A 17,322-nucleotide genomic window follows, 5' to 3' on the forward strand; every position below is an offset into this window, starting at 1 on the left:
TACATAATACTCAACAGCATATGGTGTGTTGTTAATTTCAGTGTTGGGTACAGTAATGTGAACAATTGTGAGTAACATATTAACTATCCTTCCTTTAAAAAATTTTATTAGATTTTTTGCATTGTCCTGCACTTGCCTCCACCACAGATTTTTTTTTCTCTGCCAGCGTTTCAAGGCAAGGTCATTTTCTTATGCTTTGTTTAACGGTTTTGGGTTTCCCAAAAAAAAGAACATTTGCCCCGTCCACACAGCAGAACAACATGTCTTTTTACCTTTGAAGTAGACCTTAAAATGTCTGATTCTGTTCCTTTGCCAATTCAAATAAAGTCATTGATTACCATCTTTTTTAGCCCTTTTCAACAGAATGTACATGCGTTCACACACATCCCAATTTTTCCTTTAAGAGTCCTATAAAGTGACGCACCATTTTTTTAATTTTAATCATGCACTTTGAGAAACCATGCTTGTGCATTGTTTGTATTTGATCATACCCTATTGCAAGCCATTCCACTAAGCTTCAGCACAGATATGTGAAAAGAGAAATTGCTACAAAGAATATTGTGCCAGAAAGAGACATTTACCGGATCATCAGGAATTTCAAGGAGAGAGGTTCAACTACAGTGAAAAAGTCTTCAGGACGCCCCAAAGTGTCCAGCAAGCGCCAAGACTGTCTCCTCCTAAGGAGTCAGCTACAGAATCGTGTCACTACCAGTGCAGAGCTTGCTCAGTATTTGGCAGCAGGTGGGTTAGAGTGCATCTGCACATACAGTGAGGTGAAGACTTTTGGACAACGGCCTGTTGTCAAGAAGGGCAAAAAAGATGTCACTTCTCTCTAAGAAACAACAAAACATCAAGGACAGACTGAAATCGTTCTTTTGCATAATATTTATATATAATTGATTCATGCCACAGAGACCATTCCAAGCTCCATCATCATAGCGAAGGAGTTGCATCCTGCTTCTCCATGTCAGCTATGGAAGCTGCTCTATGTTTCTTCGTTGCAGCCATAGAAGCTGCACTCAGCTCAGTCATCACAACCACTGAGGACACTGCTATAGTAATGATACCTCCTGACCCTGCCAGGACTCACTATGCTCTAAGCCTAGTTGGCGATTAAGACCTGCCAACATTCCAGAGGTATTCCAAAGTTACGGACTGACATGAAGTATCCTGCTTTGGCTAGGACTCCAAGGACCACCAACTGGCTGTCCTTGTAGCCCCAGCTCAGTCAAGTCACCTGCAATTTCCTGATCCATCACTATCCAAAATATGCGCTCCTGGAACCAGGCATAAAAACATGCACCACTCATTTGTCAGTGTCCTGGAGTCTGACTGGTCAAGTCAAGTCAAGTCACCTTTATTTATAATAGCGCTTTAAACAAAAAAAGATTGCGTCAAAGCAACTGAACAACATTAATTAGGAAAACAGTGTGTCAATAATGCAAAATGACAGTTTAAAGGCAGTTCATCATTGAATTCAGTGATGTCATCATGCAGCTCAAGTTCAGTTTAAATAGTATTCTGTGCAATAATTTTGCAATCAAGTCAACGATATCGCTGTAAATGAAATGTCCCCAACTAAGCAAGCCAGAGAGCGACAGCGGATCAAGACAGCTTACCTCCTCTTTTCACATGTAGATTTGTATCTTGCCATTGTTCAGTCCCCTGTCACATCTTCTGGATCTCCATCATTGAATCCCCTTGATGTCATGTTACTTACCTCTGTACAGTGGTGTGTGCTTCCTCTATCCTGCAGTTCATGTCCACGCAGCAAAAGCAAGACCAACAGTTATTCACAAGTCAACCAGCCATTACCATTGTCATTCACTTACCTGAATTGATCAATAAACCTGTCTGAGTTAATCCATTCTCTTTCTCATGTGCCCTCAACTCATGAGCCAAGCTGACAGTTATGAAGTAATTGACAGACAATGAATTAGCAATACTAATTTAATGGGGCAAAGCGACACCTGGTATATATACTCTTCCAGCAATTAATTATTTTGGCACTGTAAAACAAAATAGTTAAGTTGGGCCTGGTCCCAGTGGAATCTCTATTGGGAAGATCTGTGTGGTTGCCACTGTCTACCTTTATTAGATTCTACAATTTGGACATCCCTGCCCTCCAGCGCAGATCTTATCCTCTTAAGTTTGCTTTTTTCCCCCTCCCCCTCGGGTGGGGAGAGTTTTTGTCAAGAAGACCTCGGAATATTCTCAGGTCTCTTTGGTGGCTCCGGCTAATGGAACCCCTCGCTGAGTGTTTCTGGGCTGAATTTGCGGAGCAGGCTTAGTTCTGCATCTGCTTGTAGCACGGATGCGTTCTCCACACAAGTCAGCAAAAGATGACGCAACGGGAGTTAGTTTCCGATAGGGAACGCTCCGGTAACCTCGGTTCCCTGAGATAAGGGAACGAGCGCTGCATAACTAGCCATGCTATAGCTGCATGCGAATCGATGGCTGTCAATTCAGTCATTGATTCTGATGAAATGGCACTCTGGCCGACTTAAATAGCAGTCAGCTCCGCCCCCTCTGGCAGGCTTGAGCGCCATTACAAATGTTAACAAATCAGGTTTAGGTAACAGAGTAAACAGGGTTTTCCCCATACAAGTCGTCAAAAGACGACACAATGCTCGTTCCCTTATTTCAGGGAACTGAGGTAACGTGAGTAACTGGAGCATTTAGCCCAACATGAAATGTCAAGCTGTACTAGGTGACAAATTGGTTATTTGAATTGACTAAACATTTAATGCAGCACAAACACTAAATTAAAAAAAACTTTTTTATAGTGTGGTTGAAATAAAAAATAAGGTACTCTGATCGGTATAATTTGTACTGAATTAAAAAAAAAAGTTTTTTCCAACTGAACTTTCCATATGACCAATATGTCCATATGACTAAATTTGTCAAGCTTAAAATACATTTTCCAAGTACATACAACAGTGCAGGGCCAAAGGGTGGCAGACCTGGCTATTCCCGGTTGAGGTCTGGGTGTAGGGGTTTCCCGGCACAGTCTGTGTGGAAACACACTCACTGCTTTGGGTATAGCAGGAAGGGAGAGGAAGGCAGCTGTCCGTAGGTTGGGTGAGGCAGCAGAAAGAGCATCTTGTTGGCTCTGGAGTAGGAGGGAGGAGTTGAGCTGGGGGCCAGGAGGAGGAGGGCAGTGACTGGCCACCACTGCCGACCCACCAACTGGAGGGTGTTGTGGTTCAGGGTCGAAACACCCCCGTGAAAGTTGGACGCCACCTGATGACATCTCTTCTCCTGGCCGAAAGCTACAGTCAGGCATTATAGAGTACTAATATGGAATGATCCCATCTCCCCGAGGCATCTTCAGTGATTTCCCCTGGGACACCCAGTGACTTCCAGGAAAGGCTGGATGGAAACCAAGGAAGGATTGGGGACGCTGGAAAGACAGATGACCTCCAGGAAAGACGTCGTGGGTGGGCGAGGCTAGCAACCTCAATCACAGCACTCGCAAGAGGGCACAACTAAAGCTACAAAACGAAACAATGAGCAATACCCCCAGGGTCTCCGAGAGGGGGGGAGGATGAGAGACCCAATAGGCCGGACACAACGGTTCCCATAGGCTACAGAAAACACACAGATAATGAGACGGCTCATCCAAACCACACTTACAGTGCATTGAAGCTGAAGGACATCATTGGGAACCCATGTGTTAGGGAGGCAAGGATTTGGATCCACCCACCTTCCAGCAGTGGGGAAAAGCAGACCAAAGGCAGAGAAGAGGGACATGATCAAGCCAAGGTCCGACACCTGGAGGAAGAAAGGCGCAGGTCTATGGCCGTCGAACTTGGAGTACAAGGTGCCTGGACGAAGTGGGACCTGCCGAAGCGGAAGATCACGTGGCCTGAGATCTGGAGACTGGAGCCCTTTCGTATCTCCTTCCTGCTCCGTTCAGTGTACGACACACCCTTCCATCACCAACAACCTCCACCAGATGGGGTATGAGGGAGGACCTATCGTGTAGGCTATGCGGAGGGAGGGGAACAATGGCGCACATACTGGCAGGATGCAAAACAGCCCTTAGCCAAGGAAGATACAGGTGGCGCCATGACAAGGTTCTCTTTGCACTGGCTGACATCTTGGAGCGTGAGGAGAGAGCATGAAAAAAGCGCGCCAGACCAGTACAAGGCCGAGGACATGCATTCAGTTCATCAGAGAATGGGAGACTCCAGCAGCCCCCAAGAAGATCAAAAAATAGCCTCTTGCAAGCAGCACAACCTGGGAGATGGGGGTGGACCTGGGAAAGAAAACTAGTCTTCCCCCAGGTTGTGCAAACACTGCTGAGGCCAGACATGGTCTTATGGTCTGAGGAGGCAAGGAAGATAATCTTGATTGAACTGACGGTCCCGTGGGAAGACGGGTGTGAGGAGGCCCATGAGGGGAAAGCCACAAAGTATCAGGACCTCGTTGAGAACATGCAGGGCCAAAGGGTGCAGACCTGGCTATTCCCGGTTGAGGTTCGGGTGTAGGGGGTTTGCCGGCACAGTCTGTGTGGAAGACACTCACTGCTTTGGGGTATAGCAGGAAGGGAGAGGAAGGCAGCTGTCAGTAGGTTGGGTGAGGCAGCAGAAGAAAGAGCATCTTGTTGGCTCTGGAGTAGGAGGAGGAGTTGAGCTGGGGGCCAGGAGGAGGAGGGCAGTGACTGGCCACCACTGCCGACCCACCAACTGGAGGGTGTTGTGGTTCAGGGTCGAAACACCCCGTGAAAGTTGGACGCCACCTTGATGACATCTTCTCCTGGCCGAAAGCTACAGTCAGGCATTACAGTCAGTGACCTGAGTAAGATAGCATCAGTTCAGATGTTTTCAATAGTATTAACTGAGTAAATGCAAAGACCAAACTTGTCACACCCCCTCACTTACTTGTTTTACAGATGGCTTACTTGAAAATATGGCGAAAAAGAAAACAAGAACTGGATCAACTTCTGCAAGATTCAGACAGTGATGACAGTCTGCCTGGCATTCCAAATGCTTTTGACAGTGACAGTGAGCCTGGGACTACAAAATATAGTTAGACAGTTTAGAATCCAATACTGATGACAACCAGGAGTCTACAGATTTAGAACACAAACAAAAATGATGAAGAAGTGATTGCAAACCTGGAGGACGACTTGAGACAGTGGGCCACAAAAAACAGAGAGACACACAGATCTGTGAATGAGTTACTGTCCGTATTAAGAAAACAAGGCACTCTCTGCCTATGGATGCAAGGACACTTCTTTCTACACCACAAGATAAAACATCTGTTGGTAAATGTAGCGGGGGCAGTACAAATACTATGGCTTAGGGGAAGGGGATCCGCCAGTTTTTAAGTCAGACAGAGAGTAACACTGGCCCGAACCACTGTCATTTATCTGTAAAGCAAAAGGGGGAGATATCTCAAAAACTGAATGCCCTGAGAGGGAAGATGCCAAGTGAATTTGCACGGCAACCCCGGGGTTTACCATGATTTGGACAGGTGGAAGGCCACCGAATTACGGCAGTCTTTGTTATACACAGGTCCTGTGGTACTGAAAGATGTGTTGTCCCCCAAGAAGTACAGCCATTTCCTGTCATTAACTGTGGCAATGTCCATAATGCTGGAGCAGATGACAAGGTCCGGAATGCTTACCTTGAGTTTGCCCCAAGAGCTAAGAAGCACTTTGTCAGGTGCAAGTGCTGACCTGTAAAATGGCAAGTGTTTTTCCTGTGAGTACAATGTACATGGACTATTGCACCTTCACGAAGATGTCAGACACTTCAACCGTTCACTAAATTAAATTAGCTGTTTTCCTTTCGGAAAACTACTTGCAAAGAATCAAAAAATGTGTGAGGAATGGGAAAAGTCCCCTGGAACAGGTCACCAGGCGTTTGTCTGAGATTGAACATGCAGAAAACAACAACATGAGCAAAACGCAACATGCTACACAGCCTGTGCTTGCTTCTCTGAGAGAAAAAAAGACTCTTTGTTTCTCTTAAAAGATGAAAGCTTTGCTTTCATTCAAGAAAAAAATCCAGATGGAACTTTTGAGTACACAATTCTTAACCAGCGCTACACTACAAACATTATTTCATCAACCCTGCAGCTCCAAATTTCTGAATATACGTGTGCACTGGGAAGATGGACAGGGGCAGGATGAAAAGAGGACTACTGCATAAAACAGATCTCATCCGCAAGGTGGCCTGCCTTCCACAAGAAACGGGTGGTTATGTCCTTATACCCCTACGCCATGCATGGAGCACAAATGTTAAAGGATGAATTTAGTCTAATCTCCATTTTAATTAACTGTAAGAAGACTACACTGTAATGGTTTTAATAATGTCAGGTGTTCCTCTAGCTTAACAGAAAGAAGGTGTTAGCAATGTCATTAGTCAAGTTTGATTCCTAAGGACCACACATACTGATACGAATATATACTTTCTCCTCTACTACAAGTTGATACGGATATGGACTTAGCTGATAAAGTAACATACATCTTAAAGTAACATGCATATACTGTCCTTTTCAGAGCATGTTTGCCAGGGCTGTCTGGGTGGAAAATGGAAAAGAAATAGAAAGGCATACTTCCCAATAATTGGATACACATAAATAACAAATCAGTTTTAAATGGCCAAAAAATAGAACAAAAGAAGCATTCAGGAAGAAAAAAGACCCTCAGGATGACTGGCTGATATTCCCATTAATTAAAAGAAAAATGATTTCAGGTAAGTTTTGATTAAAGGATGGTTTAAAAGTATTACATAATTAGTGAGTTATTGCAGTTATTACAATGTTTATTACACCTCTAGATAATATTCATGACTGTGAAAGCTATAACTTGACCAGCCAAGCCGAAGAGGATGAGGAGGAAGAGGAGGTAGTGGTTTGGTAGCAAGAGGAAAAGAGCGAAAAGAAATTTTGACGACTATGTCGTTGGTGTGTTTCTCATTAAATACAGGAATGTCAAACATGGAAATGTATTTTTTTTTTATTATTATTATTATTACAATTTTGAATTGTTCTAAACAGATTCTGATGAGTTGGAAGACAAGAGCATGATGGGTAAAAAATTCCACATGATGGCATTATATTCATTATACATTCATAATGTTAGAGATGGATTTTCTTATTTTTTTATTTAAATTGCATCTTAGTAGGTAAGAAACTTCCCCCCTTTCCCATTGCACCAGCAAAGTTAAAGCCAGTTATGAATGAGGCAACTGTAAAGTCAACTGTGAGTATATACACACACACACAGAACATAAAATGAAAGCATTAACAGGTTTATTTTCATATTTTTTTACTCTAAAATTCCAGTCTTGTCCAGTCAGGCTAAGTTTGACGGGGGGGCTCGGGGGCAGAGAAATGTCCACATCCAGTAAGTATTTATGTATTGCATTAAATTAAACCACTTTTTTTGTATAATAACTACTAATGTTAAATCTAAGAACATTCTCTTTTTGTGTTTTTTTCAGACTCTCAACATGAAAAACATAAATCTAGCAGTCCTAAACGCAGTGATGGATCCAGGCACAGCGTCTCATCAGGACACCAGTCACATATCAAGGCACAGCGAGAGTTCTAGGCACAGGTGTCACATCAGGGTACAGTAATGGATCCAAAACCAGCTACAGGTCAGGTCACACAGTCATATCCAGGCACAGTGTTGGCTCAAGATGAGATAAGATAGCTAACACTATTAATTAAAATGTTTTATTACAATTTAATATTATTAATTAATTAACTTCCATACCAAGTTGATACTTACATTTTTTTTTTTATGTGACCAATTTCAATTCATATGTTTTTGCAACGTTGAGCAAATGTGTACAGTCACAGAAATGTAGTTTTGTTTGCTATGATGTAAACAGGTAAACATTTATTGGGCACTATTATAAGAGTTTTCACTCAGTCAGTGAACATGTGCTATGGTTGAAGTGACAAAAAAAACAACAAAAAAGATTCTTAATAAAAAATAACAGGTCCAATGATGGGTCTAGAGACAAAAGTGTGAGGTCCAGCAAGGATAACAGCACCAGGTTCAGGCACAGCAGTGGCACCAGGGGTGACAGCTGCAGTTGACAATGATAATAGGGGCAGGCTCAGGCACAGCACTGGCACAGGGATGACACAGCCTCCGATACAGCGATGATAGGGGCATGATTCAGGAACGGCACTGGCACCAGGGATGACAGCCTCCGATACAGCGATGATAGGGGCAGGATCAGGAACGGCACTGGCACCAGGGATTACAGCCTCCGATACAGTGATGATGGTCATAGCTGTGCACCATTTTTTAACAATACAGATTTTTTTATTTGAATTTCCCAGTTTTGGGGCCCAGATCTGTTGGATGTTTTCTAAACAGGCTTGTTTTCTTACACAGGTACTGGAGTAGCAGGGTCTCAGCGGTCAACCGATATATTCCCAATGCCCACCACAAGTAAGTGTTAAAGAGCAGGTCATATGTGTTTTTTTGAAAAATCTCTCTTTTGCAGTTTATAACGTAGCTATCCTTAAATGAAAACAATCTGCAAAGTTGTTAATCAAAAAAGTGCATGATAAATAAAGATATTGTCTCTCAAAAGAGAGAGTCGGGTCTAAATCGCCGTAACGAGTCGTTATATTTTCGACTCTTTTGCCTGTTACCAGGTGTACGTCCCTGGGTAACACATTTGCATAATCCCCGCCTGCCCGCGAAAATACGAAACAGAGTCTTGATCTGCCCCACAACACACTTTTGCTATTAGTGCGTTTACATCATGTTGAGAAGACGCGGTGTTCACGGATACCACAGAAATACAATCCGAGCCTTTTGTTGTGTGCTTGTCATTTTATCAAGAACTGCTTTCTCTAATCTGGGGGGCTTTTATCTTCGTGGCTTCTAATCTTCTGAATTTGGACTAACAAGCTCTCTGAACCACGACCTGTAAGTAGTACGATTGATACGTTAGGTGTACATTTTTCAATTGAGTGCTCAAAATATAATTTTTTTGTGCCAATATGTGATGTATACCTAGTGCAGCTTTAGGTTTCCAGGTAAAGCACGAGATTACGTCTTACTGAAGTAGTTCTAAAATTCGCAGTGAAGGGAGGAACAGTCGCAGTTCATTAACCTGATTAACACAAGTGGAGATTATATGCTGTTTTATAACAAAGTTCGGGAGGAACAGTCGCAGTTCATTAACCTGATTAACACAAGTGGAGACCAATCAGTAATCAACTCACGCCAATTTGTCAAGAATGAACACGCGCAAGAACCTACCTCTTGTTCATTGACAGTTTTCAGCATCCCTCCTCCACCCCCATTTTCTCCTCACTTATAGATCCATCTACTCTTACCACAACCGGGGGGAGTACTCTGGGTTCGGGCCACATCCCGAGCTCGGAGCCCTCCACCCGGACAGCACGCCAAATACGCATAAACTTACAGTATCAATATACGTAGATGTGAACTCGTGAATTAATAATAAGAATGTAGTGTAGCACACAGGACTTTATAATAATTGTGAAACTGCTGTTTATTGTGCTGCACTGGCAGTTACAGGGTTAATGCGGGAGAGATGAGTGATTTCGGCTGGTGCTCCTGTGATACAACTGTTCTACGTTCTGATTAAAAGTTAAGACCAAGCGTCTTTTGTCTGTCGTTCTTCAAACATTACAGTAGACAATTTTGGTTTACAAAACTGTATTGTTTAATCAGTTAGTCACGTTAGCACTCGGCTAAACGTATCCACCTAGGTGTTCACAGTTTAGCAGCTAAACTTTAGCTGTGGGCACGATTCACTTGCATAAGTGTTTTTGTGTATTTTATGTCATTATAAGAACGGATTGACTATATTATTGTTTTATGTAAAGGTGCTTTGTCAATGGTAGCGCTGGCTAACGAAGGGAAGACAGATTTACAGCATCCACAGCTGTTTCTAAAACTCAGTGGTGGAGGATGACACAAACAACAGCAAGGTCACGAGTCTGATTCTCAAGGAACACACATTTGGATACAAATTTAGCCTAAATGATGCATGCACTGCATATAGGTAAATATAATGCAAGATTTGAACCTTCATCTTCAATTCTGCATCGCAGATATTTACAGGGGGAAATTCATCAATTCATATGTGTGCAGGTGTATAGTGTTTCTTTACAAAGCCTCATCACCAACTGCTGGCATGACATGCATAATAATGTCATGGAAACCACCAAGCCACAACAGATCCACCAACCACCTTCACTAGATCATATTCACCAGAATTCTGATTCACTGCACCTGTCAACACCAATCACTAGTGCACTTTTAAAGTCACCACTACTTCACTTCCATCCTAGTCTTGGTTTTTAAGATTACACTAGCGAACTCTTACCTGATTCCCTAATCTGTCTGTTTACCTGTTTGTATTCTTCCGTCTTCCTCGGGCCTCATCCAGTCTGGATACCCTCGTCTGTAACCTGCAAAGACAAAGAGACCCTTATCTCAAGCTAAGTTTAAATGAACCCCGTTTGGATACCACTTACTCACCTGTTGCCTGCACTCATTTTTCCTCTGCTGTTTCATCCTCAATAAAGTACCAAACAACTGTTACTTACCTGCATTTTCTTCCAGAGGCATCGCTAGTGGGGGAGGAAAGGGGGACAGAGTGCATAGAGGTTAGCCAGAGGTCTGGGAGACCTGCAATCACATACTGGCTATCGGAACACCTGGACATGTCCATTGAAGTAGTGGGCCGATCACCGAAACGAAGGAGACCTCCCTGATATTAGGCGCTGTTTTTAAATTATAGCGCATGCGAAACTGCATAAAGTAAATACTCTAAAAGTGCGACAGCAGCTGGTACCCGATGCATCCACCAGCCACGCATCAAAGTAGAGCAGGATCAGTCACTTCACAGCGATGCGCTTCTGCCATGATTTACAAGAGATAAATACAGCAAGTTGCTTGATCCATTCAGATGTGACACAGAATTGTTATACAGTTATATAGTCGAGTGATATGAGAACATTAAAGGTTCTGTAGTGATGAGCTGAAAACAGCCCACGACAATGAGGTATATTGGAAAATGCCAATAGGCTTGTCAATTCAGCTCCATAGTAATTTAACTTTAAGTTATTAACACTGTACAAATAGCTCATGTGTTGGCAAAAATGTATTTATTATAAATGTTACTGCTACTACATATTGGGGAATAGGCTTTTTTAATTTCATAGAAGCTGTTTTGTAATTTCTTCATGTTTAGTTTTTTTTCTTAACTACAAATTTTATAGTTTATTATTACTTATTTATTTTAAAATCCATGCATGGTAATGAGTAGCATGGTTTTTCTTCTTGTGATCACCATCCTAATAATACTATTCTGTTAAACTGGATACTTCTTTCTTTTTAGATGTTTAGTTCTAATTAATTTTATTTTAAGTAAAATGTTAATTCAATAAGAGCCTGATTAAAGATAAATATCAGTGTATTATATAAATTAGGTGCTTATTATTTACAAATAATACAGTTCTTAAAGTAAGATTCACCCAAAAATGAAAATTTTCATCATTACTCAAAATCATGTAATGCCAAACCTGGAATTACATTATTTTAGAAATTCAAGTAATTTTTGTCCAAACAGTCAAAATCAATGGTAACCAAAATGTTTAGGTAACATTCTACAAAATCTTATTTTGTGTCCAACAGAAGAAAGCCATTTGGAACGATATGAGGGTGAGGAGATGATGACACAATTTATTAGCAGTAACTTTCCAGCAGTCTAGCTCAAAATTAATGCTGCACATGTCAAGTGATTTTTTTATGTGACAAAAAATGCATTATTTATATTGTTGCATTTGTCGTGAATCAGTAATATCGATAATTTCTGTCATGTTTTATTTATTCATTTTATTTACTCCAATGAAGGCCCTATGAACCATCACCCCAAACATTATTTTACAAGTTACGATCACAACTTAACTGAAAAGCCAATTGTTCAAGTAGGTGCGCAAATGTCATTCAGTCAGGTTTCAGCGCCAGTCACAATGTTCATTCTTGATATTTCAAGGAACCAAGGTTACATTGGATGTTTTTCCCCCCAAATCATGCAGCTCTAATAAATGTTTTTTTTTTTTTTTTTCAGAATTTCAAAAAAAAGTCTTAACAAAATTAATTGAAATACACATGGAGGTCAGACGCCTTGGTAGAAGTGAGCCAGCCTTTTCATCCACACACACACAAGAGGTTGGAGTGCATGGAGGATTTTGAGAGAGAGGAACAACTTTCGGAGACCAAAGCTTTTGATACCCTGGTAGGATTTACAAAAGAGAGTTTCTCATTAGCAAAATGGCATTTATTTAAGGCATAAAGAAGATTACACACTTAGTGGTGGTAGATTGATTCTCCAAGGCTCTTGCAACCTCATAGGACGGGGAAGTCGTGGCCTAGTGGTTAGAGAGTTTGACTCCTAACCCCTAGGATTGTAGGTTTGAGTCTCGGGCTGGCATACCACGACTGAGGTGCCCTTATTGCATACTTGGCTGTATGTCATGTCACTTTAAGAGCGCAGCATGAATGGCTGCCCACTGCTCCGGGTGTGTGTTTCACGGTGTGTGTGTGTGTTCACTGCTGGTGTGTGTGCACTGTTGGATGGGTTAAATGCAGAGCACGAATTCTGATGTATGGGTCACCATACTTGGCTGTGTGTCACGTCACTTTTACTTTCACTTTCATACCCCTCAGGGGTCTTCACACCTCATTTAAAAAACTGCAGAATTACTGTTCCAGCATGTATTCTGTAACTTTGGCATACCGGAGGATATCGTCTCCGATTGTGGGCCCCAGTTCATATGACTAGTCTGGAAGTCTTTCTTCAAGCCACTAGGAGTCTCAGTCAGTTTGTCATCTGGATATCATTCCAAAACTAATGGCCAGACTGGGCGCAAGATCCATGAGATCGGGAGATATCTGCGGTCATACTGCCATGATAACCAACACAGCTGGAATCGTTTCCTACCCTGGACAGAGGTATGAACAGAAATCCCTGAGGCAACCCACCACCAGTTTAACACCATTCCAAGTGCATACTCATTTTTTTTCAACCCTTCACCCTATTCCTTGGACAGACGTTAACCATCAGAGGTTCCAGCTGTGGGGCAATGGTTCCATGAGGGTGAGAGAGTGTGGAGACATGACTGAGCTCATGTCCATCTACAACAGGCAGTTCGGAGAAATAAAGCTCATGCCAACGCGAACAACGCCTCCACTGCTCCAGTCTATCGCCTAGGTGATAAAGTGTGGCTATCCACCCAGGACCTTCATCTTCATCTTACAGCCCAGTAAAAAGCAGAGTCCCCATCCAGAGTCAGATCAACAATATCACTTTCCAGCTGCAACTCCCTCCACAGTACTGTATTCACCCATGTTTCATGTTTCTCGGCTCAAACCATTCTCTGGGGGCAGCTGTGGCCTAATGGTTAAAGAGTGGGACTTGCAACACAAAGGTCGCAGGGTTCAAGTCTCTGTGCTGGCAGGAGTGTGTAGGTGGGAGGGAGTGAATGAACAGCGCTCTCTTCCACCCCTCAATACCCATGGCTTAAGTGCCCTTGAGCAAGGCACTGAACCCCCAAGTTGCTCCCGGGCGCTGGATATAGCTGCCCCACTGCTCCGGGTGTGGGTTTTCACGGTGTGTTCACTTCTCACTGCTGTGTGTGTGCACCATAGACTGTATAAAAAACATGGACGTAGTGTCCGTGACGTCACCCATAGACCTCCTCAAGAGCGGTTTTGAAGCTCAAAGTGTGCAGAGCAAAAAAGGCGGGAGCTGGTTGCTGAAGCCACACCCAACCTAGCTCGCTGGCAGTGTCAGCAGCGGCAATCCACCTGTCACTCCACGTGGCCACGCCCTTAATTATGCAGAACTTTTAGGCTTAATATAATTTAAACGAATGAGTTATAAAAAAAATTCACCCCCTCACAGTTGTCATGAAGGGCAAAATTAGCTATATAGACCAAAATCATTTTTTGCACCAGGCTGTAGACATGTTTTTTTTCTACTGTAATGTTGGGCATTTTAACATGGGAGTCTATGGGACTGACTCCCTTTTGCAGCCAGCATCTAGTGGCCAGTCGAAGAATTCCAGTTTAGTCACTTCCTTATTGGCTTCACGAGAGAGAGAGGCGAGCGAGGGGTTGCCGCTCGGTGTGCACTTGGATGGGTTAAATGCAGAGCACCAATTCAGAGTATGGGTTACCATACTTGCCAATTGTCATGACTTTCACTTGTCATGACAGTAATCTCTTTTTCAATCTCCAGGGCTCCAACAATCCCAAGCCCCATGCAAACCTGTCAAAACAAAGAATACTCAATACAAGAAACAATCTAATCTAATATGCACACTCAACTAAAACGTACTTGCTTCCCTGAATCCTGCTGTCTTGTCTGCTTTGTCCATACCAGCAAGAAATAACTCAATTAAGCAGAGTTGACTAAAAGACTGTTCTAATACTGTGAATACTTCTATGCATCTAGAACATTCTCCCATATGGATTAACTCTCCAATAAACCTGCTTTCTCAATCTACATTGCCATTCCCATGGCCATCACCCTACCCTGAGAATGGCTTAGAGAAGGACTGCAACAGATTTCTTCTCCAAGTTTCACTGGCCTTTGAGATGCAGCTGCATCGCTCTGAATTGGGAACAGCCAAGATCTCCTTTCTCTTAACCATGCTGACAGGGTGAGTGCTCCGATGGGCAGAGGCGACATGGCATCAAGGTGGACCACCACAAACTTTAGATGTTTTTGTCTCTCATTTATGTCTTTGGAAAACCAGCTGGTAACAATTCTGTGTGTGAGCACATTTATTCATTCATTTATTAATAGCAAGGAAATTTTAAAATTAATAATTATGCAGCTACGAGCAGATGGAGTGCTTGCTCCTGCCTTATTCTATACCTGCTTTGATTTCAAGATCTCCACAAGATTTCTACTAACCTGGATCCAAAATACAGTTAAAGCTGATGACCATCTATTCAGTCCAGAAGAAAGTTTTGAATCTGTTGAACCCATTCTTCCTCAAACTCAATGTAAGACCCATCAAATGGTCCTCCAAAGATCCTCTACCACCCTCCAATGCCTTCAAACCTGTTCTGCCAGGTTGTCCTCCAGGTCATAAGTATTTTGCCAGAACTCCTTTAACTCATCCATTCAATCTATACATCTTTAGGCACTGTCGTCCCCCGTGAGGGGCCAGTCAAACCCTCTCAATGCTGAAATATGACTTCTGACGGCCAGGAGTGGTGCAGGATGTGAGAATATTCATACAAGGATGTGTGGAATGCATCTCTGAAAGCCAGCAACATCTGATGGGTATACCTGTATCCTTGTTGTTGTGGACTGCTTTTCCATACTCTTGCCATTTTCACTACCTTCCATGAAATTCACCATGATCATCCAGCACCCAGAGGAAGAAGTTGGTCAACACCACTCTACAGCAAATACTCCTCAAATGTGTCCTTGATTCCCTGGCATTGCTCCTTGTTGTCTCCACTCTCTATGGTTCACTCACCTTGTGAATGGAAATGGTGTCCACCCTTTAGGTAAAATTCCTTCTTGGTATATTATTTTTTTTATTTTTTATTTTTCTGTGAAACACAATACAATGTAAAAATATCTCTTTAGGTCAACATTTTTCGGAGTCCTGTTTCTTTAAGTGTTAATTTTGTGAGACCCCTTCACTTTGGACTAACAGAATCTGATTTAAAAAAGACTAACATTATATGGACTAACAGAGATGGATTAGTTTTTTTTTCTAATATCTTTGAGTTGTTAGAGTTCCACGGAAGAAAGGTATAAACTAGCTGTATTACATGCAGCTTATTTAAAATTTAATGTGACCTTACACCTTTCCTGTCAAACACTAGGCAAAACACAGTGGAAAATTACACTTTTCGGTTATTTATTTACTTATTACTAGAGACGTGACCTGTATGTTTGTGGTAATTTTCGGCAGCATATCAATGGTATATAGCAGGGGTGCACGATAAATATCAGCTCTGAGTAATAACATCCCTGAATTCATGCAGGACTGATCAAGGACTGATAGATGAATATTGTTTGAATTAACCCTTGTGCGACCTCTACAATTTGCTACGAGACTCCATATTTGCTTATAAGACCATGATCAGTGATCAGTACAATTTTTTACTTATCTCTTCAGGCTCTTCAGTAATCGTCTCATGGCCCATTTCAACATGAAGGGAAAGGGGAAAAAAAGACAAGATGGCCCTGGAGACCTCACTCATTTACAGAGCAATCCGAGGTATGCACAGGACAAAATGTGCAAAAAGCCATGTTTCAATCCATATTTCTTTGTGCAAATTGATGTATGCAGGTTTCCTTTGGGTGCTTTTCAGATGGGGTGGCATCTTAAAAACAAAATTACAAACACCAATTCATAAAATATATACCATCAAAATCTCACACATCAATTAATTAATTAATTAAACTATTATTTTGCACATAGCTATTGGAGGTTGCGTTAGACTTTTTGAACTTTTTTAAATCTATATTCCGTCATAATCTTACCCATTCATTTATTTATTTATTATTTTAAAATGATGAGACATTTAATTACTTTTATTTTCAGTTCATATTTCATTTTCAATTATGAATCACATGACGAGTTGATGATTGATTGAGTAGATTATGCATTTATTTCTTTATTTATGAGGGAGAACAGATGAACAGAGACTGTGCCACTTTTCAAGGTTAACACCACATGGAGCAGATAACTGTTTATTGTTTTTTTTTTTTAAGTGTCAGCTGAAAACACTAAAATACTACCTCTGTGCTTGAACAGCCAAATGTGAACAAAGCAATATTACAAGATGCAAGACCTTAACATGAACAAAACACTTCAGAGATGTTAATTTTCTGACAGATAAACTGCGCTCCTTTTTGCTGTTAATCAACAAGAATGCTAAATTGGAATGAATTTAAATTACAATTAACTGTCTTCGACCCATTAAAATAGCCTACCATATCTTTTCGGGGTTTAATTTTACATGTGCAAAATAGCAGCACTGAAAGTGAATAATATAAATAGTCTATTAATATTAATGATACAATATAATTAGTGCCCAGGGCCAGGTTTCCCGATAACGATTAATCTTAGCGCTTAAGAGCATTTTCTACGAGTAATTTTACGATCGTTCATTGTTGTTTTACGTGCGTTTCCCACAAATGCAATTAACAATCGCACATGGCCGGGTTTCCTGATAACCATTGATCTTAGCGCGTAAGAGTGTTTTCTACGAGTCATTTTAGCTGTGCTTTAAGTGCTACTTAGGAGTCGCTATCCGTTTGTCAA

The 17,322-nt window shown here is 41.8% G+C and overlaps 1 long non-coding RNA gene across 1 annotated transcript; it reads left to right on the forward strand.

Moving 5' to 3' along the window:
• Positions 1-6,789: 6,789 nt before the first annotated feature.
• On the forward strand, positions 6,790-7,216 carry LOC122144079. Its single transcript, XR_006159515.1, has 3 exons — positions 6,790-6,918; positions 7,012-7,044; positions 7,137-7,216. It is a non-coding gene; the product is annotated as an uncharacterized LOC122144079 (long non-coding RNA).
• The last annotated feature ends 10,106 nt before the right edge of the window (positions 7,217-17,322 follow it).

Source organism: Cyprinus carpio, unplaced genomic scaffold (assembly GCF_018340385.1).
Source record: "Cyprinus carpio isolate SPL01 unplaced genomic scaffold, ASM1834038v1 S000006585, whole genome shotgun sequence".
NCBI lineage: Eukaryota > Metazoa > Chordata > Actinopteri > Cypriniformes > Cyprinidae > Cyprinus > Cyprinus carpio.